The sequence below is a fragment of the Crocodylus porosus genome, unplaced genomic scaffold (assembly GCF_001723895.1).
Source record: "Crocodylus porosus isolate Cpor-Errol unplaced genomic scaffold, CroPor_comp1, whole genome shotgun sequence".
NCBI lineage: Eukaryota > Metazoa > Chordata > Crocodylia > Crocodylidae > Crocodylus > Crocodylus porosus.
The window spans coordinates 74742990-74765941 of NW_017728931.1; the positions used below are offsets into that span (position 1 = coordinate 74742990).

Genomic DNA, 22952 nt, shown 5'->3' on the forward strand with positions numbered 1-22952 from the left:
AAAGAGTATGCCATCAGCACTAAAGGAAACAATTCTCTGACTTGTTTTCTTCCCACTTGGGCTGAGACAACTCATTCTGCTTTTTGATTTTATTTCTCCTTCTATTATTGTGTATTTTTCTCTGTTACTTAATACTCCTTTGTCTGCCTCCCCTCTCCACCTCCTTCCTACGGTTTAACAGAATGCAGCCCACTTTCGTGCTGGGAGCATCTACTGTGCCACTCACAGCAGAGAAGACAAGCTTGGGCTTGCAGACTGCTGGTCGAATTGACAGCTGCATCTTCACAGGTGGCTACATCACGAGCCCAAAAATACAGATGGAAATAGAGCTGTTTTTAATGGGTGTGTGTCAATTTCCCAGAAGAAATGGAAGCATAAAGCAATAGGAGCATGGTCAAGCTGTTCCACTCCCTGCAGCTCTTCTACAGCGGCCATCTTCCAAATTAGTTTCTTCTTCAAACCTGCCAGACTAGAAGTACCATTTTAGGAAATGTGAGATTATAAGGTTATAAGGTGATACAAATAGGACATTGGATAAATACAAAACACCCAGTTCTTATAGAGTACTTACTTAGTAAATAAAATTGCATATCTTGCCTTAAAAAGGAGATCAGCATCATTATCCCCACTTCACAGAAGGAAAAAAAGGATGGGAGGTGAGGTGCAGTGAAATGACTAGCTCATTGTCATATTACAGGCCTGTTACAAACCCAGGTCCTAGTCTCTGGTTCTATTTACCACCAGTCCCCTTCTCCCCAAAATCAGTGCTATTTTAAACCTTACTATATAATGGCACTATATGCTATAGACAGCTGGCTGTAAAAGACACTGTCAAAACAAAAGATGGTATCAATACATTGGTGACTCCATGTTCATATTATATATGAGATATATATAGTTATATCATATCATACCATATATATATGATATGAAGATGCGATGGCACAGTCACCAACCCCTTTTGGCCATAGGCTGCATGCACAGCAAGTTCTCAGAACATGTAGCGCAGCTCCTCCTGAAGCACTGCATGTGATGTGAGCACTTCCCCTTCCTCCTCTGCCTCTCCAACTCTGAATTCAGTAGCAGGAGAAAGGAGGGGACAAGTTGCTGCCCCTTACCCCCTCCTTTTCCTTACTGCTGAATTTAGCCGAGCCAACTCTGATCTCATAATATATTTATAGTGCCTGGTGGGAGGGAAGGAGGGGGATGCTGCACAAACAGCAGCTGGCTCCAAAGGTGTTTGAGAGCAGGGACACCAGGGAGCTCATACAACTTGTACCACATGTGGCACTTGGAGCTCACTGGGACCCAGGATCATAGCAAAGGGCTCTGACCACATCCCCGTTAGCTGTGTGGCACAGCCCAATGAGTGCTCTGCACTGTGCATGCACCACAAAGACAAAGGGGGTGTGGCTACACTGCGATCCTAGACCCACTCATGAAAGATATTGGGTCAAATATTTTAATCCTAAATACCTAAATGCATGCCACTGGTAGAGAACAGGAAAAAGTTGCTTTGAATAATAGGCCCCTGTAATAAGAAAACGGTTAGGTGAAAAACTCATATGAATGCTAGAAAGTGGGGCAGGAGGGGAGGACAAAAAAAAAAAGCCTCACCTAGTCTAAGTGAAAAGTCCTTCCTGATCCACAGGGATCCTGGTTTTCTGTGTTTAAAAATCCAGAATTCTCTGATAAACACCCCCAAATCTGTCTTTTTAAGTGATCAAAATAAAATGCCACCGCGCGCGCGCGCACACACACACACACACACACACACACACACACACACACACACACACACACACAGGTACCAGTTGAACACAATGTTTTATTAATATAGTTACAGTTTTAAAGCAATTTGGGAGCCTACCAGTGCCTCAGTCATTATAATGAAATAAATCCTAAATACCCATATATTTTGGCATTTGCTTTGGATTTTTTTATCATGGAAAATCAGAGTTCCCTCTGCCCCCTTCGCTCACCAGGGCATAGGTCCAGCTGCAGCTGTTCCCTCTGCTGCTTTATGGTACTGAACAGCCCAGATATGCCAGTGCCTCTCACTCCCAAGCCACATCTTCCACCCTGTCCCCGCTGGTGCCCCTCACTCCCAACCCACAGCCTTCTGTCCCCCCCCAGTCCTGCTGGTGCCCCTCACTCCCAACACACTGTCTCCCACCTCTAGGCTACAGCTCCCCAATCTGTGAGGAAAAGGGTGGATATGTTCGGCGGGGAGGGTGCCCAACCATAGACAATGCTACAGGCAACATCAGGGAGGGCACATGTCCCCCCCACCCCCAGATTTATGTGTCCACAGATGGTACAGAGTTGCAGCCCAGTTGGACTGGCATAGGCAAGAGCCACCTCTGTGGCCCAGCAGGTGGGACCCAGCACAGGACAGTGGAATAGGGCAGTGAGACTTGTTGCCACCACCAGGACCCCTGCATCATCTTTGCCACTAGCATCATAAGGAGTAATGGACCAAGGAGGTGAGGGGTCCGCCAGTGCTGATACCTCTCTCAGGCCACTTGCATTGTCCCCTCCAAGGTAAAGCCATAGCCTGAGGGAAGCGGTGATAGCAGCAGGGTAGAGCCATGGCCCAGCATGTAAGTGGCTGGCAGTGGGAGAAGGTGAGGGCAGCACAGTCCCCTCCCATCCCCCAGTCTGTTACTCCTCATGCTGCTGCTGGTGTGACTGGTGCAGAGGTCCTGGCAGTGGTGGCAGCAACACTGAGCCTCTTCACACTGCCCCACTCAATCCTCCTGTGCTGGGTCCCACCCACAGGGCCATGGAAGTGGCTCCTGCTCCTGCCCATGCCAGTCCAGTCAGGCTGCAGTCCCATGCCCCCTGTGGGCACAGAAGTCTGAGGGGGCATGTGCCCTCCCCACATCACGTATGCCCCCTTGCCCCATAGACTTACATGCAAGGTGTGAGAGCTGCTCTCCACCACGCTGCCTGGCTGCCATGTGCATATGCACATACAGGCGGCATTCCTTGCCTGTGATAATCTTCCTCCCACTCCCCGCAGACCCAAGCAGCCCCTTGCAAGCTAGAACTCTGCCAGCCTGCAAGCAGAAACCTGAAATTGTCCATGTTTTTGACCCTTTTGACAAGGAGAAAATCCATGTTGGATGGAAAACCCAAATCCAGCAATCAATTTGACCCTTAGCATATGAGCAAGATACACAAACTAGCTAGGCACCTGAGGGTTATCTGTAACTGCAGAAAAAAAGTTAGTAGAACTTCTCTCCTGCCATCTAGAACTACATGAAGCTGTGCATGGAGGGAATAGAATATTTTGGAGGTTTTGGAGTGGTGATAAACTGGGTTTCAAAAATCACGGCCTAGCTGTGAATACTCCAGCTGATGTGAGCCCTCCCCTCTTTTTGATTTAACTTAGTCTCCTTACCACCAGTCTGAGTGTTATCCTATTCATCTAAAAACTCCTGTACTTTCCTTCCACAGCCCATGCACCTACCTACTATTGCTTTCATCTCCGATTTATAGCACAGTTTGTCATTTCAGATGCTACCATGGACTGATGCCATATCTTTAAAAATGGCCTAGGAGGACAAGCAATGGTGACAGATACTTAAAATTGTATCGTCAAATCTTGTTAATGGTCGTTGCTTTCCAGGGTCAGTGCTAGCAGCCAATCATTTTTAATATCAGCACCTTCATGAATCAAATCCTGCTCAATGCACCTGTATTCAGTTAAAAAAATAATACGTTATTTGGATGCATTCACAATTGATATGGTCACATTCATTTTACACTTTTCTAGTTGCTGCTTAAATATTTGCATTTATTACACTTCGTAGTTTTCAAAGCACCTAAGAAGCTTTAGCTAACTGATGTACAGATATGCAAGGCTATTTATTAGCAAGTTGTCCCTCCTTCCCAGTTAGGGGAACGCTCAACAAGACTTCAGGAAGGGAGCCACAGTGGGTGCATACAAATGCATTTAGGGTTAGTCCCGAGGGAAGACAACATTTTTGCCATTGCCATTGACAACTGCTGCAGTTTTAACAAAGAAAGCCACATTTTGCACCAACTAAATTCCTGCAGGGCAGCTTTCCTTGACTCACAGCCAGACTTAAACCAGGTAAGTCCAAGGCTGGGATCCAAAACCCCTGTCAATAAGTCTTAAATTCCATGGTGCTACCTTCTCTTACTTCAAGCCCCCGCATGCCTGTATTTTATTTCTGCACATGCCTAGAAGTGCCCTTCTCTGAACAGTTCAGCACCTACCTGGGGATCGACGAGAGCCACTTCCATGTAGTGATCCCCAGTAACATCTCTGATGAACAAGAGCTGTCGAATTAAAAAAAATAAAATGCCAAAGTGCACAAAGATAAAGATACAGACACTGTTTTTGTCATACAAAAGCACCTACCCTATAATCTGGATTTGGGAACTACAATCCTCTACCTAAGTCTCCTAAAATTCCTAATCTGATGGATGTGCTGAGGTCACCCAACACAGAGAATCAGGTTCCTTACAAAGATGATGTAGTTTTAATAGCACATGCAGGCTTGTGGTTCTATAGGTCAGAATACCACCTGCCCATGAGCTTTACAGCCTTAGCCTGAAAGAATTCAAGTTCTCATCTTCCACCTGCCAGGAGAATGCCTTTACCAAAGGACATAGGCTAGGCTTGCTGGGAGCACTCCCTCCCCATCCTGCTGAAGATGAACTGTGCAGAAAGAAATGCAACACTCATTCAAAGAATAAGAACTAGTCTGACTCTGTAGCCTAGTGGCTGCGGTATTCACACGGGAAGATTAAAGTTCTGGGTTCTGGTCCGTAATCCCAGGCCAGCTTGTCACATTACATTAGATAGGTTACAAAAGTAGCCCTGGAAGCAGAAAATGAAACTGCCATGTATAATAATGAGCTCTGCAACTGTTAGGGGAGGCAGGGGTGTGTGTCCATCCCTGGAGTGTACCAAGCACATTAAGCCCTCAGAAGAATTGAGTACTGTTCTGCCTAGTTTCTAGATCCAAACCAGTATTAGGCAAAAGCTAGGCACATCATTGCTGAGGCCAGGACTATTCTTTACATGTTCAGGAGGAAGAAGGACAGGTATTTTTTTATGTCAAAACGAGAGAAATGCCCAAGTAATAAAGTATAGGTCAGGGTTCTCAGCCTTTTCAAACTTGAGGCACCGCTCACTGGACTCAAGGCACCCCTCTAACTCTTGTAAATTGACTGGCATCAAATTTCAGCAATTAATTTTTATATTACAGGATTTACCTCCTTGTACAGGAGCCAGGCAGTGGGGATGGGGGTTGGCCAGGTGGAGCCAATCCCCCATCTGTCCATCTGCTGATACCTTGAAGCACTCCTCACAGAACCTGGTTGCACCCCAGGGTGCTATGGCACTTTGGTTGAGAATCACTAGTCTGGGCTTCTCCTGAGTGAGGCAGTTGAGGAGCAGGGTTCTGTTTTGGATTCACATGTTTTGGGTCTGTTGAGGCACCTAGGAACAGGGGTTAAGTCTCTTTGAACTGCACCTAGACCTTCATGGTTTCCACTTGGGAAAGTTCACAGATAGGACTTGCCCCAGGTTTACAGATTAAAGGCTGAGAAGCCCAGAGACAAGTTAAGTGAAACATTTTTCCTTGATAGTTTATTACATCATTGAGGAGGACAGATGCAAACAAACTGTTCCATTCAACTGCCCCTTTTCATTATTGTTTATTATATACACTAGAAACTAATCACATCCAATAATCACTTGCTGACTCATTCAAAAGCTGCTGTAAGTTATTTTGAAAGTGGAGAAGGGTAAGAAATAGCTCAGTAGCATATGACACGCAATCAAAGAACAAGGCAATGAAGGTATTTAACTGGAGTTGATATGGCTAAGCATAAGACCACAACATCCGTTAACCACAACATCCATTTAAGGTTCAGTTCTAATTCGCTAGGTTAGGTATAGCATTGTAAGTGATAATATATGCATTACTAGCAAAAATCAATCCTGTTATTCTGGCCAAGAAGGCAGGCAATCTATTCAGCTTAATTACATGCACAATCTAGGCTATTCAGAGAATGTTAGGACATTGAATGAATTGCTTATTCAACAAGCTCAAAGCTTGCATTAAGAATGAGGTGCTTTTAACAGTCATGTGATCGACTACCTGATTTTTGAAGCTTCCCAGCCATTCAAGAAGAAACTACTACTGTCTGTTTTAAGCATAGTCATGTCAGACAATCACAAACTATGTTAGCAACCTGTGGCACAGGCATATTCAGAGAATTCACATAATTATCAGAGGCCATAGAGCTTTCATAATTATTTCCACTTTTCACCTGCTCACAAGAACAACTGAAAGATTAATTTCATGCTATGCTGAATTCCCAAGGTACCAGGAACATCCGATTGTCTGAATTAGCTGCAGTGTGCACAATCAGAAAGCTGTAGGAGAAAAGATCACCTTCCAACATAATTATACAGTTTTATGCAGTGTTCATAATACTTAAATCCTATATTAGTATTCCAAAACACAAGTCCAGTATTGTTCACTTTTAAAAAACAGCTAACCTTAAATAGATCTTGATCCCAACAGCAATAGCCATTACAAGGGTGACAGACCATCTGTTAATTTAAGGTACTTTAAGATTCAGCAAGAGATATACTCCGCTCATGATTTATGAATAAATAACCATATGAGGTATAAAGACAGCCATAGTATAACAGGAACTTGTTTATTTACAGAAGTAAAATGCAATCCTTATGCAGGCTTAGACCAATAAGAAATTTCCATTTATTTTTCCACCCACAAACCCCAGTTCAATCTATGAAATATGACCTTGTCAGTAAAAAAAGGTCTTTCTGAAGCAAAGCCATATTCTGCTTGTTAAATGTCAGAAATTTTAATTTAAAAATGTGGCTCAGAAATTGTAACTTTTCAGTCATTTCTGACAATATAATGAGTTGTACTGGTCTTAACAGCACAGCTACAGCAGGGAAGAACTTAATAGTCATTTCTGTTGGGCCAGTGGCCCAGATGTCCTGGGACAAGTTAGAACAAGTAAGCAGCAGCAACTGTTGAGGCAAGGGTCACAATGCTCTAATCTGTTCCAGAAATTACTCCCTCCAGTGGTTAGATCAGAAGAGAATCAGGACTCATTCCCATGGCTCTCACTGACAGCTTTGGAAGTTACTTAACTTCTTTCTGTTAAATTTAACCATGTACACACACACACACACACACACACGCATTCGCATATTCCTCATGAGCGTATGTGTGTGTAGTAAAACCCAACATGATCACATAGTTAATATCTTTGAAAATTTAAGGAAAAAGACTCCTCAAAATATACAGAAGCTTTTACACAAGATACTTTCCCCAATTCTTTAACAGCTTAGCCAAGTTTAAGTACCCTGTTGGACAAGGGAAAAAGCCACAAACATTAACTCAGCTTTAAACTGGATTTGATATCAAGATGGATCTCTCTCCATGACTTTGTTGCTTTTTTATTTTAGTTCCCCTTTCTTCCTTTTGAGAATTAGACAAATCTGGAGGACAGATAACCTGTGATCATGGGTTCGATTCACTCCCAATCATTCAGCTTGACGGAAAAGATGCTGTAATGGAGACTGTTTCAACATATCTCTCTGTTCCTAAGAATTCTTCAGTGTAATTATCAAGCTCACACAATTCATCTTGTACCACAAAAATTGGGCTTTTGTTGGGTTTTTTAAAAAGACCAAATTCTACTCTAGACAAAGACATGCCACACTGGATCAGACTCTAGATACCATACTGGATCAGACTGTAGATGAAGACTGCCGTACTGGATCAGAACATCCTTCATGTCTAATTTCCAAAGGCATTGCTATGGCATGTGTTAGGCACTGGCCAATTATACACATCTACATTTGTGCTGCAGAGGAGGGATGACAAACAATTATTAATTTAATCAGATACTAGAGAAAGAAACAATGGATTATCTCTTCTACGAGAAAATGGAACAATGTTTAATTTTATAGAGCAGCCCACCTCTCCAATCACATCCTTGTGATATTTTGAAGCACGATGCTCATTTAACTTTGAAGTTAGTCCTTTCATTGACAGACCATAGTTAGTCTGTTACAGCTAGGTATGTATGAATTAGAAAGGCTCAGGAAAACCTCTTTTCATATTCAGTTCAAAATTCTCAGTTAAATCATAACTATGTACCAATAGCAAAAGATATCACATGTGGTAGCAATAAACTAAACTTGATCTTAGCCAAAAGGCCGGAAGTCCAAGAAGTGATCAAATTTAGTCTGCAGCTTTTATTTGTGATATCTATTGCTACTGGTACATAGTTATGAGTAACTTGGAAAAAAAAGCCCTAGCCCTCCTACAAACACCAAGAAATCCCTCCTACAAGGCACACAGTCTAAAAGATACTGAAAACTGGAGAGGGCCTGAAAAGAGCCAAAATTAACTTTGAAGCCACCAGTAGGTATCTTACTAAGAGTCAGAAGCAGCTCAATCAAAATAAATTGAGAGACAATTTGATTAGGGTACAAGTATTTTCACAGGGAGAAATACTTTGAACCAATAGTAAGGTTCTAATATAGGGAAGAAAAACCAGTAGCTTGAACCTAAAGCCAGACAAAAGTCACCCTAGAAATAAGGCACAATTCTAATAAAAGGTCAATTACCACTGGAACAGACTACTAAGAGATGTGATAGAGTCTCAGTCTTTTGAGGCCTTCAGATCAATAATGGATGTCTGTACTAAAGTTGTGCTTTGGCCAAGCACAAAGTTATGTGGATCAATATAGGGTAAAGAGTGAAGTTTAATAGCCTGAGATATACAGGAGGTCAAACTATATGATCTAATTGTTCTTTCTGGCAATATAATCTAGGAGCAGTTTTACAGATTCAAGGGATAGAAGAGAGAATAATGAGACAAAGGGAAGTGAAGTGGCATTCATTGCCTGGACTAAATGCAAACAGGACCCAAGACTACTGTGCTACAAAATTATAGTCTCATAGGTAAATGTGACTCTTTATTGGACATTTGATTTTTAACCACAATACAGCCTTCTGTTTGAGAAAGACTTAGATTTCTATAGAGAACATAGACTTGTAATAGTGAAACATTCTGTTGGTTAGAATTACCCTAGACAAGAATTACAACCTTTGGATGCTTCCAACTTTCAAATCAATTCCCTATTTCAGCTGAAATTTTTCTATGCTTGGTCTCTAGAGATTGTTTTTAAAATGAACGAACAAAAGCTGCTGTCCTAACTGAAAAGGAGACTTAAGCTGCCTTTTGTGCCACAATTCACAAAGCTGAATTTTTCAAGTGGCAAGTCCATAAAGAGGGCACAAGCCTCCAGGACATCTTGCAAAACAAAGTAGCAGTTGAGCAACAGAATATATACATTATACACACACCAAAACATGTTAATGTTCAGCACGATGTACAGAACTAAAAATCTTATTTATGTATCTCATGAAGAAATGGTTGCTCTTTGCTGTTTACTAGATTTCCATAATTCAGCATTTAGATTTGCAAACCTGGAATTAAAGTTAGAACAGTAAATGCCCCCCTCCCCGCCAAACAAAACAAAACAACCCACCACCTGCAGGCTTTTTGGGACAGGAATGATCTTATGTCTCAACAGCATCCAACACAATAGGCTGTTAAAGTTTCCATGTCTAATGCAATACAAAACTAGAGATTACAAAACTTTACCTTTGAGGGAAAGAAAGGTAGAGAGACTCTTGTCTTCTTTACGGATAGATGGGAAGCCTGAGATTTCCAGAAATAAAGTACTTAGTGGGAGGAAGGCAGGGGAAGGAAGCGAAGGGGCCTATATTAGCCTCTGTCCATTCCTTTTTTTTGAAAAAACATAGCTGGTAGAAAAGCTAGTAGAGAGATTTACAGTATGGGACACCACTTTGGTCAAATCTGCTACAGAAGGAAGTATTTTTTTGTTCAGAGTGCTTAATGTTTGCTAGCATTTGTATAACTGAAACAAGTGAAAAAAAAAACACTTGAGTACACTTGTTAAAGATGCAGGACCCTGTAAAGAGAGTAAGTGGTCACACAGCTGAAATGCAAAACTGGTTCAGGACATCAGTTTTATTTGGTATCAGGCTTCTAGTGTGACCAGTCATAGGCAAGTCAGTTGGGTCCAAGTCCACAATGAGCAGTTCCAAAACTGTAGGTCACAACCCCAAATGAGGTCGCAACATCAGTGGATGGGGTCACAGAGGTGAGAAGCTGTGGGTTGGGAGTGAGGGGCCATGCTGAGGAAATGGGGTCATCCCAAGGAAAAGTTTGGGAAGCACTGGTGTAGACAGAAGTGACACTAGGCATCACCATGCCTAACATCTAGCCGGTGTTACATGCCCCAGGTTTCTGTACAGAGCATGTATTAAGAAGGCATGAGGAGAATTAGGTACCTACGAATGGGGGGAACTGGGACGTCGACCCAACTAGTAGAACACTGCAAAGAGAGGGGAGTGTCAATCTCTCCTGGTTTTAGAAACCTCCCTACATCTGTCTGAAAGGCACTTTGACAGAATTCGTCCTTGGGTGGCTGCAGCACACACTAATGGCCATACAGGCTACTCCAGCTCCTCCTTGTACCCCCTCACAGTGTCACATATGCCAGCTTGATGGAAGTGTTCTATTACAGTGGAAGGTTGCCCCACAGTCTTGAAATAATTGATCTAACTTAATCTATTCAGTCACGTTTTGGTAATGGACTGGGACCTATTTCAAGTCCTACCAGCACTGGTCAGGCACCAGTTGTTCACCCACAGAAGCCTTACACATCAGAAGCTGTATTCATGGCCTTCATAGCTATGCCCATGCTTCACAGGTGTCAGTCACTTAATTTTATGGGGCTCCTCAGTCCTGGCTGTACACTCTGCCCTTAGACACTAATTTCTTGGTCTGAGCCTTGTCCTTCCCAACCTTGGCCCTTTTTCTCTTGCTGACTCCCTCAGTCTCTGGTTAGGGAACATCTCTATAACTTCTATTATTATAGGACAAACTTGTTTTTAATGAGAAATTTGGCCCCTTGTGGCAGGTCAGCAGAAGGCCCCCTGTTGCAGAAGGCCTATGAGGAGTAAAGAAATTCAGGCAGGGTAGGCACAGGGTCCTCCGAAATCCTATGTCATAAGGAAGTAAAATCCATACTGGTCTTGGATGGGCCACTGCAATGGGAAGCGTGCGTGCGTGCATTGGGATAGGAGGAGGAAGGGTGACTTGGCACTTCCAGCAGTCAGTTGCTGAGAACAACAGTGGAGGGACAATGACTTGTATTCCAGTCCTGGAAAAATGTTGACGGCAGGAAGCACTGGCAGCAGTTTTGATGTAGTCACTTGCTCCCTCCTAATAAAAAAACTACAAAACCCCATAACTACCAGCTTACCTTGAGATCAGAAGCAATAAAACTAGCGCCTGTGTTACACAAGAGGCAAGGATTTTTTGGGGATGATATCTTTCTTCGGACCAAGTGCATACTTGGGATAAAGTTAGACAAGCTTCCTAATGTGTAAAGGAGCACATGCATTTGACAGCTCGTCTAACTTCATCCCAACTGTGCACTTAGTCCAATAAAAGACATCACCCCCCAAAATCCTTGCTGCTTGAATAATTCCTGGACCACCGTGGCTACACCATCACTCTAAACACCTGTGTTACCACATTTAAATAATGCCAACGTTTTACAAAGGTTGATTCACTGGCTATCTTACCGGAATGCATTTTAGTAAACTAATTATTTTTCAGTGAAGTGAGAACCCAAATTACTGATAACATAATTCAAAATATGAGTAGTTAGCATACAGCAAGTTAAGCAGAACAATAATGCAGCGAAACTAAAGTTCCTTTTCTGGTTTCTTTATGGTCCAACCGTATCAGAGTTTAATGTACTTGTAAACATGCATATCACCATATATGCTCCTTAATGTAAGGGTCAGTAACCATTTGCCAGTGTCTGCTGGAATTATAACCTGGTTGTGTCTGCAGCCTGGAAGTCTCTGCCCCTCTGCCCCCTCTTGCCCCACAGGACTAACCAGACCCCTCTGCAGCAAGGGAAGTACAGACCCAATGGCACAGCAGCCTCTGTAAGAGGGGAGTGCTGAAGATGGGATGGGCCTTGCACTGCTCTATACCAGATTCTCTATGCCAGATGTGACCTCTGCAGGCCAGACTGGGCCTCTTTGCTGGGTTCTTAATGGATTAGAAACCTATATTTAATATCTGTATGCCATATATTCCTATACCTCAGAATAGGTGTATAGAAGTTAGAGTACTTACCTTGAGCACCAGTTCTCAAAATTCAGAGCACCTCTTGGTACCCTGCTACATGTCCTCCAAATCACCCCCACAGCCACAACCTGGTCCTCTGGTTATAAACATAAACCAAGATATGCAAACTGCTTTCAACTAAAGATCAAACCCCACTCTGGGTCAGTATCCCACAGCACTTCACACTCCCCTCTCAGTTGTCTCCTTTCTGGGGTACTTCAGGTCTTTCTCCTACAGAGTACAAAACCAGACTGCCTCCTCCTATTCCAGAGCTGAACTCTGGGCACCACTCTTCCAGACACATGGCTCATCCATCACGCACAGGCATATTTTCTTAGCTCAAATTAGCCCTTCTCCTGCTGTTACCTGGCTGCTCAGTCCCATATAGCTAGCTTTTAGCTCAGCTTTTCTTTCCCTCTTAAAGTGGCAGAGGAAAAGGCCCCTGTGACATGCATCCAATGTAAAACTCCCATTCACAGCTTGAAGCCCCTTACAGGTTAAGTCAGTCCCTTTGGGGACAGTTGGACTGAATCCTTTTCTGAAAAATGACTGTAAGAAGAAGCATTTATGGCACCAGCACAAACCTTTTATAACAGCCTAGTGACCAGAGCACTTAGCCAGACAGTGGTTATATGTCACCTTGTGCTCAAGGGATAAAGGTTGTAGCCGTTTTGGTCTGAGAAGACACCTTGGGCTCAAGGGAACTCTAATGCAAATCTCCCAAGGGAGTGCCATAACCACCACAATATAGGCAGGGCCAGATTAACCCTTTAGTGGGCCCTAGGCAAACAGACTTGTGGGCCCCGGGTTGGTCGAGACTCCCCTCCCCAGCCTGGCGTTGCCACCTACAGGGAGTGGGGCTTGGAGCTGCCACTAGGAAACAATCCCCATGGTAGCAAGGCCAACAGAGAGGAGGGGAAGAGACAGTAAGGGAGGCAGACAAGGCCATTCATACCATTTCTGCAGAGGGAAGGACCAGGCCCTCCCTCAGGTCAGGGTCCTAGACATGTGCTGAGTTTGCCTGTGCACTAATATGTCCCTGAATATAGGCTAAATTGGGCATGGATACTCTCTGCTGCTCTTGTTGAAATTGTGTCATTGTGCAGAAAGGAATGCAAACATCATATGGTCAGAAAAAGAGACTACAACCGGGAGTCAGATTGTAGCCTAAAGCACTCCCACTGGATGGCAAATCCTAGTTTCCAGTCACTCAAAGCTCCTGGCTTCTTGTTTCCACATTTTAAAGAGTGGAAAATGCACATGAAGTTCCCACCACAACCAGTCTCCTCCCATCCTGTTCATAAAGGAAATGGCTTTTCTTTGTGTCAAATTCAGTGCTATATCTGTGTTAAGCATGTGCTAGGAAGGAGCTTCTAGGTTATTCAAGCCAGTGCACCTTTCTGCAGCAACCATTTCTCAGTTCAGCTCCAACATGCTTCCTAAAAACAAAGTTATGCAATTTCACCCCATAGTGAAGGCAGCAACAATGCCAGCATTGCAGCACCCTGATTGAGAACCACTGCTTTCATTGAAGGGATACCTAATTTGTAAATCCAAAATGACCTTAAGCAGAAAGTAGGCACCAAGATACTCAGCCACAATACATATGTCCAGAACTGTTGCTATTAGCACAACTTTAGGTGTCATAAGTAATTTTACTGGCCAAAACTTGGCTCCTAAATCTTAAAAAAGGGGGATAGTGTACATGCATCTCACAGGGTGTTGTGATGCCTAAAATCATTAATGTTTAAAGTTATTTGCAACCCATGTTTGGAAGGTGTAAGATATGTGAATGTGTACACATGGGAAACTAAAGTTGCTTCCTGTTGAATCTGCTCCTGGCAGTGAATGCAGTTTTACTTTGTTTACAATAATGGGGACAGACAGAAGTACAGCTCCCAGCTGTGACTCAGAACAATTACTGCAAAGTGATCTGTGTTACAGCCTTACCCCAAACAGAAGTTCACTGTTCATTCCAAGGGGGAAAGCAAATCTAGCAGGTCCCCATAGCAGCAGCCACAGCTCTGTGCTAGTGCTCACTGTTTTAAGAATGGGAGGAGGGGAAAACAACTGAGGGAGTTCTTTCTTGGGCTCTTCAGATGATACTGAAGGGTGGGGTGGGTGAATTGGAACACCCCCCTCCCAGGGGGCTCTAATACACCCACCCCACCCTTTAAGAGGGCATTGAAAAATCCCCAGACTGAACTCCCTTTGCTTCCTTTCTCCCCCTCCCATTCTGAAATCAGTGACAGGCCAGGAGCTCCTCAGAAAAGGTGCTACATTTTGAAATGTCTTTATCTCATACCTCATGCAATGAAGGGTCAGTTTTTCAATCGATCGGCCAGGTTTTAAGCTATCTGCAGCTGTGCACTTGCGATTGGTCATAGCTATAAACTGCTTTCTGTGGTCAGATTGGGTAAAAATTGTCATTTCCATCTGCACCCAATATATTTCACCCTTGCCAGTCTGGCAGCACTCTTTCCCACACTTGTGGCTAGAGTCACTGATTTTTTAATGGCCCATTAAATCAACCTGAAGAATTGCTGTAATTGTTAGTACCTGAAATCTGTTGGAATTGAAATGGCTACTTGTAGTGAAATAAATGGAGCTTAGGATGGCACCCTGGAAGACTGGCCTATGTATATAGAGGGGTTAAAATAGTATTATATTTTAATAGTAAATAAGCTTCTCCCATAGAAACATGTAACTACACTACAGAGTCTGATGGGACAAAAAATGTACAGTTTACTGCAAAGGCTTAGCCTAGAAAAGTCAGCAGGCAAAACCTTTAAAGAATTATTAAAAATTATCCAAAAGCATCTGGCACTAAGCCATTGATTATTGCACAAAGATTCAAGTTCATAAGAGAAATCAACTTGAAGATGAACTGATTTTCCCTTTTGCATTGCTATGTTAAAGATGGACTTAATGAGGCCCTCAGAGAGATTTGTGCATGGGCTACTTAATTAAGCCATACAAAGGAAGCTCTCAAAAAGGAAGACCTCATCTTTAAATCTGCTGTTGAGGACTAGAACAGCTATGGAAACTGCAGCAAAGGTTGCCATAGGATTGCAAGGAAGAGAGCCTATGGATATAGGAATAACTCATTCCAGTTATTAAATATACAATAGAAGAGCCAGTGCAGGCAATGGCCTAATGTGTAGAAAAGGATCTTACACCCTCACTGATTGCTAGTTTAAGGAATGCTACTACCAAAGCAGTAAATAAAAAAGATATATCCAGGCAGTGTGTCATACTAAAAGAAATAAAGGAGAGAGTACGACAAGATATAGAAAAAGAAAATAAAAAAGCATATGTGATAAATAGAAACAGCAGTGACACAGACAGCAAGAGTGAAGTAGCTAGTCTGGGCCTGCATCCTGTGAAAAAGGATAATAAAAAAGCCATCAATTGACACCCCAGGTTACTGGGAAAGCCATTAAGATAGAGTTTGATACAGGTTCTGCAGTGTCTGTTATCTCATATTCAGAATACGAAAATCTTTTAAAAATATTAAATTAAGGAATAAACTTGTTAAAAACATGGAGAGAAGATTGTGCCAAAGAGGTTGATGTCAATGCCACTAGAACGTAATAAGTGGAACCTCCAGACTTACATATAATTGAAAAAGAGACAACTGCTCTGTGGGGCCATGAATGGTTAAAAGCAATTCCTTGGACTGAAATTGTGTAAAGATGTTGCAGCCATGTTCAAAAGTCACTGCAAAAACAGTTAAACAACAATTTGAAGGTATATTAAACCAGTCCTCCTCAGTGTTCAGGGAAGGCATAGAAACACTAAACATATCAGACCTAGGATAATGATAGAAGATGCACAGACCAAATTTTACAAAGCTCGGCCAGTTGCTTACAGCCTATGTGCCAAAGTAGATGCTGAACTGAACCACATAGAGGGCATACTTTCAAAAGCAGCCTGGAGTGGGGCATATCTATAGTGCCAGTTGTAAAAATGTGGTACAGTAAGGGTATGTGGAGGTTTTGGTTACTAGAAACTATGTTTTGAAAGTTGGCAATATCCCCTGCCTTTAACTGAAGTTATTTTTGCTGCACTATTAAGGGGCAGCACTTTAGCAAAACTGATTTAGTGCAAATGTAGCCCGGGTGGCATGCGGCTGGTACCCCCTCTTCATTTGAAGGGATGTTAGCAGGTGTGGCATGCTGGGAGTGTGACTGCCTAGCTTCAGGCCAGCTCACCTCCTTTCCATACAGAGCAGAGACCAGAGACACCCAATGATGCTTAACTACTTACAGGTTTAATTATACAATATAATATAAAAACTTATAAACATGTACACACGCACACACATTATTTACAGATAAAAGTTTTTAAAAGTCCTTAACTCTTATTAACCCTAAACCCAGGCAATCTCAGCCGGATATGGTAGACAAAGGCACTGTATTAACACAGGCTTTAACCCTCCTTGGCCTTCCAGTCAGGGTGCAGTCCTTACCTTCAGCAGGGCCCTCCACCAGACCGGTAAAAAAGGGCCAGGGACCCACCACGAGAGCTGCCCGAGAGCCGAGGGCCAGGGGTTCCAACTGGCCTGGAGGTGGGCAGGGCTGGTAGCCAAAGGTCCCAGGGACCACACCCAAGAGAGGAAAACAGCTTCAGGGAGCTACGTAGACCGTATGAAGGTGGATGAGAGGACTGATGAGAGGACTTTAGGTTAGGGTTCAGTCAGAAGGATTTGGGGCCCAGAGTGGGGGGCCACTGATTATGTGAACATCGAGCTGCCATCTGTGAGGTTTGGGCTGCAGTGTAGGGGAGGAATGGAGCTGTAGATAGTGACCCTGGCATTGGGGCAGAAAATGGGCAGCCTCCTGCTTAACTACATCTATCAATTAATTTAAGATCAAGGCACGGCAGGCGAGAAAGCAGGCAGTTAACCCAAGAACAGCTGGGTGGGCCATGTGGACATTGGCCCCAAGCAGGCTCCCTGTTACATCCACCCCCTCCCCATCATGGGGCTTCCCCATGGGGCTTCCCTTTTAATCACCTAAACTGGGGAGGGCTTCTCTTCCCCTCTTGGGAACTGCAATCACCTTCCTGAGTGACTCATCACCATGCTGGGAGTTGTCTAGGCTTGTCTCTCTCTGTGGATTGGCTACAGGAGCCTCCTTCCTGACTAGGATGTTTGACCCGTCTGGTAGATGCTTGCTGCGGGAAGGCCCAAACTGCCTTGTGCTCTCTCAGCCCCATGTACAGGGTGGTGCCTTGTGCAGGGGTGGGGACCTGCGCTACCTCATGCAGCTGCGATATCCCATCAGCTCCGCTCATCTCTCTTAGCCCCATGCACCACCCTGTGCATTGAAGAGGTGCCTGCATTGTGCAAAGTTGGGGACCCGTGCTACCTTGTGCAGCCACCAAGGTCTGGTCCACTCTCTGGACCCTCTGTGCACCGACGCTGTAGCTGCCTCCATGGCAGGGCTGGGACACAGCTGCCTGATGCTCCCTGCTCGGCAAAGGCATCTTCAGGGCACTTCTGGGGCAACTGCTCTGCCCTACTGGTCAGTGCTCCAACTCTTCTGCAGCCCCGTCTTCATCATCCCTCATCAAAGCTGCCCATGTGCTGGGCACACAGATTTAATTCCTTCTGGAGGCTCTACCCCTAGATTGGAAATGAACCAATGGGACAGCCTGAGGGGTTAGTTTCCCCTCAGTCCCCTTCTTGACCTCATCCCTAGTCCAGGGCAGGACAAGCCTTCCTCCTGCCTTCTCCTGATTGGTGGGGAAGGGAAATGCCCTCATCAATCAGCCTGAGCCATCCAACTCAAGCCATAAAGACAAGCTGCCACCAACCAGACTGCCACACAAACTGTATTACAGATGGAAATACAAGATGCAAAATGTTTATCTTACCATAAACATGCAAAAAGTGTTATATGATGCCACAGCAGTACAATAGACTAGAGTTTGGCATTGCCCCTGATCCTGCTATATGGCAATGAACAATGGATCACGTGTTACAAGGCAGTCAACAAAATATTATTTGTATGAAATTATTTTGACTGGTGATGAGGAACACATAACTGTTTTGAAGAGAACCTAGAAAAATGAAAGTTGTGAGCAAATTGTACAAAACCCAAACTTTTCAGAGTCAATTAATAGTATGTCCACAATTAGTGATGCAGAAGGCCTCTATAAATCTCAAGAGAAGATTAAAGCTGTTCTGGAAGCCCCACAGCCAAAATATATTACACAATTTATATCTTTTCTAGGATGTATTATTATAATAGTTGTATATAAAACTTCACAACTGTATTGTATCCTTTAAACTATTTTCTGCAGACAAGCCACAAATAGGTTTGATCATGTGTCAGAAAGCTTCCCTAGAAGCAAAAACAAATGATTATATCTGATATGGTACCTGTTCACTTTGCTGTCCATGGCAGCAGGGTGCTTTAGCTAGAGCTCAATCGATAAGCTTTAATTAAAGCACCCTGACTGCCATTTTTAGCATGTCATGCATCCTTCCATGGCACTGGGACTGTTATATCCAGGGAACCTAATTTTCTTTTTGCCATGGAAAAACGCAGAATCCGCATTTTTTCTCTTCCATTTAGGCCTTCTGCAACAGATGGCCTTTTGCTGACCTGCCACAAGGGGATAAATTCCACATTAAAAACAAGTCTGTCCTTTAGTGATAGCAGTTATAATATAGAGATGCTCCCCAACTGGAGACTGAGGGAGTTGGGAACCGGGATAATGTCCCTCTGTCAGGGAGCAGGGAGCTAGTTAAAGACAGACCAAGAATTTGCAGGTTGCCAGCAGCTCCACAGTAAAATTTGTTATTTAGTTCTTCTCATTCCCATATGCCTATGTTTACTGAATCCAGTGATCACTACAGGCATTTTTACATATATGCTCAAGGAGTGGGACTGGGGTGCTTTAATTAGAGTGGTTTTGAGAGATGCTCTAATTGAAGCATCCACAGCTTCTGATTTATTCAGCATCCTGTGCTTCAAAATAGTAGTGGGGAGCTTTAACTACAGCTCATTCTCTGAGCTTTAATTAAAGCGTCCCTGCTACCATTCTGAAGTGCAGGGATGCCGAATACACAACACACAGGGTCTGCTGGAACACGCTAATTAGCATGGCAGCAGGCTCAATTAAGCGAATTTGCTTTGACATAAAGTAATTAAAATGTGTCAGAACATCATCCCTGCATGTGTACAGACACCCTAAATGTCCCAAGCCAAATTTCACTCTGGATAATGTTCCATGAAATTGCACTAACATCAGTGAGGTTGTAAGTTAACAGTAGCCCAACACCTCACTTTCTAATTCATGGTATCTTTACTTGTTGTTGTCACACATCTTTGGTTTGCCTCAGCACATTTAAGAGTAGGTAGACTACACAGAACTATTTCTTAGATATTGTCAATTTTACTTATTCCAACTCATGTTTATCAAGCACTAATATTTTAATACGGTGATCTTCAACCTGTGGTCTGTAGGCCCCTGAAGGTCCACAGACTATGCGTCTAAGGGGTCCACAAAAGATGACTATAAGTCAAAAGTATGTGAATACCTATTCTTACAATTCAAAGGGATACATACCTCCATTCAAAGTTTCCGAAAAGAATCTGCACCTCCATTCAAAATTGTTTAGGTCTGCAAATGAAAAGTTGAAAACCACTATCTTAATCCATTACCTTACTAACAGCACATGAGCTTTTAAGTAGGTTCAGACAGCACCATGTTTGAGCATCCACAACATGAAGTTCAATGTGCCAAGATTAGTGTGCATGTGCAACGTTAAAAAAAATTAAAGCATTGAGTCTTTTTAATTGGCCCCTTCTAGACAGCTTTAAAACTAAGCTATTTATACTCTAGACATCTAGCCTAAAACAAGAAGAGCCAATGCCCTGAATGTCTATTAAAGGCTCTGGGTCCATTCCAGCAGCCAGTTGAAGGTATTAAAAGTCAGAGCAGCATTTTAAATAAGTAGCACAGACTGTGTATTTACTAGCGGATAACAGATGACAAGTATTTGGACCTCTGCCTCCCTGGTCTCATGCCAAGCTATAGGCCTTCAATTTTTAACGCCAGGAGAGAGCATTTTTTATTCTGACCCTCTACATAACAGGGGGCATGGAGTTCCACCAAATGATCCAACATATAGCCCTTAAGCAACTAGAAAACCATTGTACTGGAACTGTAACCAGTATGGTTAAAGGGGTTACTGCAATTAATGGGGTTACTGCTCTACATACATTTCCTAGACCTGTGCCAAGTAATTCCTGACTAGTAATAAATGAACAGCTGCTTTTAAAAAAGTACTATTTCATATCTTACTGCTGTTTTACACAAAATGTGGGTATACTACATGTAAGTCATGGGTTTGTCAGGATAGAATGATTATATTTTAGGGAGATATAGCATATCCAAAAAGGTTTAGTTTTTTACCTTGCTTTCTCCCCACATCAATTCCCAGAACCAGGCACTGATAAAGTTTATACACTTCTAACATTTCTCATCTGGCATTTCTGTAACTTTGTTTTTTCAACTGAGTGCATTTTGAAGGTCACTGCATATGTGATGTTAGTTTGCCTATTGGGAATAACTGTCTTTAATGTGCAACAGCAAACTAGAAATTGTTAGTAGGGATTAATAAATTATTATCAAAACACTCCTTATGCTGTAGATTACAAACTGGTGTTTCTTTTCCCACAATCCATAAGAACAAGTACTAAAGAATCCCAAGCCTTCTTTTAAAAAGCAAGAAAAGGTTCCTCCTGGGTTCATACTCCTTTCAGTTCAGCAAGCACTGGGAACTTTGAGAGAGGAACCTTGAAAGGAGAAGGTTACAATTCTTAGTTAATATGGATAAATCAAGGCCTTCATCTGTACAATTAATACCACACATCATCCTGTTCCCAAGCAAAGAACTTATTTCTCAAGTCAATATTTAGAGCTCACTACAGTTAATGGTTTAACGATATATGTCAAGTAATGTTTTTACAAGGTTATCAGAAATAGTTGCTTTAATTAAATATGCAAATACTGCCATAAAACCTTGCAAGTAACTTCCGAAGGAAATCCTTGGACAAGAGAATAGAAACCAAGTGTGGCATAATAGCAGGCTTGTAGTTAAAGCAGCAAAGGGATAATCACCTTAAATATTAATTTATGGCACTAAATAGGGGCTTCCAGAAGGAGAATTATTTGGGAACATTCTGAAAGGTTTCAAGCTTAAATGACTGGATACTTTAACTCTGTACTACTGCATAGCAATTATTTGACTTTTCTGTCATCCTGACTCTATCCAATATTGAACCTTCAAGGTCTCACTCTTTCTGTGGGCTTGCTTTTTTAAAAAAAAAAAAAACAACATTTAGTCTCCAGAGCCAAAACAGTTCTGAATTAAGTTCCAAATTTCAACTGAGTAGAGCTCAGTTGTTCAAGCCTGTGTGGCACTACCAGCAAGTACCCTGCCTCCCAGACTCATCAGTCCGGGGCTTCAGATACTCTCAAGTCCATGGCAGGCATCCTACATGCAAGCCCCATGCCCAGAGTGGCCTGACAGTTCAGATGCCCCAGTCTTGCTTGCCCCTAGCCAAAACGCTGAAGGAGCGAACTAGGGGGAAAGCCCAAAAGTAATCCCCCATTGCCATAAACTGTGTAGCTGTACAATACACTGGGCCCGTTCTCTGATGCCCACTTTTTGAAGTGGGTATCTGGCAAGTGGAAACAGCATCCTGCTTGCTGCGCTACAACATTATGGTTCATTTTCCAGGACACAAGTATTTCCATACTCTTCTTTTGAGAGGCCGGAGGCTCATAACATTTAGAAGTGATTTGCTTCTGTCTCTTGAATTCCAGCAGGGAATGAGCTGGGTATAAAAGGTCTGTATGAAGGCTTTCCCCCTGTCTTAGAGAGCATCCTTTTTCCCTTTTTTCTGGCTGCTCACCTCAGCCCTTGTGGCGCATCTGGGCCTTCCATCTATTTTTATTTTTTAAAACATCCGTATTCCAAGCCAAAACAATCCATGAGTTAGTCCAGACCCAAAAGTGGCCGTACTACTGGCAAACATCCTCCACCCCAACTTGGGGCTTCAGATGTTCCCAAATCCTTTGGTGGGCATCCAACTTGCAGGCTCAAGCCAGGAGGCGTGGGGTTAGGATGCCCCCGAGTTTCGCCTACCCTCAGCCATAAGGCCAAGATTTACTACGCATGACCTACACGGGCACTATCCCATGCCAGCAGAGCGGTTTTCCCCAGGGGCACCTGGGCCTCTCATTTAGGTGCTGGGGCTTGCGGGGAGGATTGCCCTCTTCAGCCATTTGCCCCGTGCCTCACCTGTTCAAACATCGTCGAGAAGAGGGCAGAAATGGAAGGAGGGAGGGCTCGGACCGGGAGGGGCTGGACCCAGAGCCCCTGTGGGGACAGGTGGGGGTGAAGGAAGTGGGTTCGAGTCCCGTGCGGTTCCTTCCCAGCGATTCACTGGGGTTTCTGGTAACAGGCTGCCTCGTGCAGCCTCCCGGCAGAGGCCGGCTGCTCCCCGGGGCGGTGCCGGAGCCGCGGCGGGGAAGGCAGCAGGCGCTGCACCAGCCTCCACAGCAGGTTGCCGGGGGGGAAGCCAAGTGCCACTACTGCCCAGCCCCAGACGGCCCCGGCCCGGCCCGCCACAGCGGGGCCCCTCGCGCTGCCC

General features: G+C 43.6%; 1 long non-coding RNA gene across 2 annotated transcripts; it reads right to left on the bottom strand.

Annotated features, from left to right (window-relative positions):
- Positions 1-3028: 3028 nt before the first annotated feature.
- Positions 3029-22865, bottom strand: LOC109316099. Of its 2 annotated transcripts, none has more exons than XR_002102686.1 (3): positions 22601-22865; positions 4249-4311; positions 3029-3701 (listed from the first exon to the last, which is right to left on the bottom strand). It is a non-coding gene; the product is annotated as an uncharacterized LOC109316099 (long non-coding RNA). The 2 variants fall into 2 exon arrangements; XR_002102687.1 differs by lacking the exon at positions 22601-22865 and adding an exon at positions 5254-5560.
- Positions 22866-22952: the final 87 nt, after the last annotated feature.